Source organism: Heliangelus exortis, chromosome 13 (assembly GCF_036169615.1).
Source record: "Heliangelus exortis chromosome 13, bHelExo1.hap1, whole genome shotgun sequence".
NCBI classification, from domain to species: domain Eukaryota; kingdom Metazoa; phylum Chordata; class Aves; order Apodiformes; family Trochilidae; genus Heliangelus; species Heliangelus exortis.
In genome coordinates this window covers 1,163,109-1,164,832 of record NC_092434.1, presented here as the reverse complement: position 1 = coordinate 1,164,832, position 1,724 = coordinate 1,163,109, and positions in this window count along the sequence as shown.

Genomic DNA, 1,724 nt, shown 5'->3' with positions numbered 1-1,724 from the left:
GGGCAGGTTTAGATCAGACAGCAGGGAGAGGTTTTTCCCTATGAGGGTGGTGAAAGACTGGGAGAGGTTGTCCAGAGAGATCCTAGAATCCTAGAATGGGCTGGGTTGGAAGGGACCTCAGAGCTCATCAAGTCCAACCCTTGCTCCACTCCCCCCGTGGTTCCCAGCCCATGGCACTGAGTGCCACATCCAGGCTCTTTTGAAATATCTCCAGGGATGGAGAATCCACCCCTTCCCTGGGCAGCCCATTCCAATGGCTGATCACCCTCTCCAGAAAGAAATTCTTTCTCATGTCCAACCTAAACCTCCCCTGGCACAACTTGAGACCTCTTGTGCCCTCTTGTCTTGCTGAGAGTTGCCTGGGAAAAGAGCCCAACCCCCCCCTGGCTCCAACCTCCTTTCAGGGAGTTGGAGAGAGTGATGAGGTCTCCCCTGAGCCTCCTCTTCTCCAGCCTCAACACCCCCAGCTCCCTCAGCCCTTCCTCACAGGACTTGTGCTGGATCCCTTCCCAGCCTCCTTGCTCTTCTCTGGACCTGCTCCAGCACCTCAATCTCCTTCCTGAGCTGAGGGGCCCAGAACTGGACACAGGACTCAAGCTGTGGCCTCCCCAGGGCTGAGCACAGGGGCAGAATCCCTTCCCTGGACCTGCTGGCCACGCTGTTCCTGAGCCAGCCCAGGATGCCATTGGCCTTCTTGGCCACCTGGGCACACTGCTGGCTCATGGTCACCTTCCTGGCAATCCAGACTCCCAGGTCCCTCTCTGTCTGGCTGCTCTCAGCCACTCTGTGCCCAGCCTGGAGCTCCCCATGGGGTTGTTGTGGCCAAAGTGCAGGACCCGGCACTTGGAATGTTGAACCTCATCCCCTTGGGATCAGCCCAACTCTCCAGTCTGTCCAGGTCCCTCTGCAGAGCCCTCCTGCCTTCCAGCTGATCCACACTCCCCCCAGCTTGGTGTCACCTGTGAATTTGCTGATGAGACCCCCTCCCTGGAGCCATTCCAGGTGAGGTTTGATGAGGCTCTGAGCATCCTGATCTGCTCCAAGACATCCCAGCTCACTGCAAGGGCTTGGACTGGGTGACCCTTAAAGGTCCCTTCCAACCCAACCCATCCTATGAGGACCCCAGACAAGGTGTCCTTGTCCTGTGGGGCATTTTCAGACCCCCTAAGAGAAACCTGGCCATGAAACCTTCCTCCTGGGTCACTCAGAAAGCAGCAGGGCAGGGCAGGGGCTCAGCTTGGCCACCCACAGCCCTGAAGGGCTCTGATCTCCCAGGGAACATCTTTGTTGTTGTTGGTTTAATGAGCTAATACTGAGTAATTGATTCCTAAACACAGAGAAATCAAATGTCCCCAGGTCAGAGCAGGATCCCAGCCCCATCCTCAGCTCAGCAGTCAGGCTGAGGGCACAGGGGATAAAGGAAATCAGAATTAAATCTCCTTCCTCTGCCTCACTGGCTGCAGGGCAAACCTTAATGTTGCTTTAAACGGTGCATCCATTTTTTTTCCCTGTTAGAATAAAATAAAAAAATCAAAAGGGAGAAGCTGAGGGGGGGGAATGAGCAAAAAAAGTCATTTTGCAGCCAATTTATTCCCATCTCCCACACCCCGTCCTCCAAACAGTCCCAGCCGAGAAGGTTTTTATGGCTATTTTTTTATTTTAATTATATCTTTTTCTTAGAAAAATACACATGCAAATAATATATCTTTCACCCCTAGACTTTG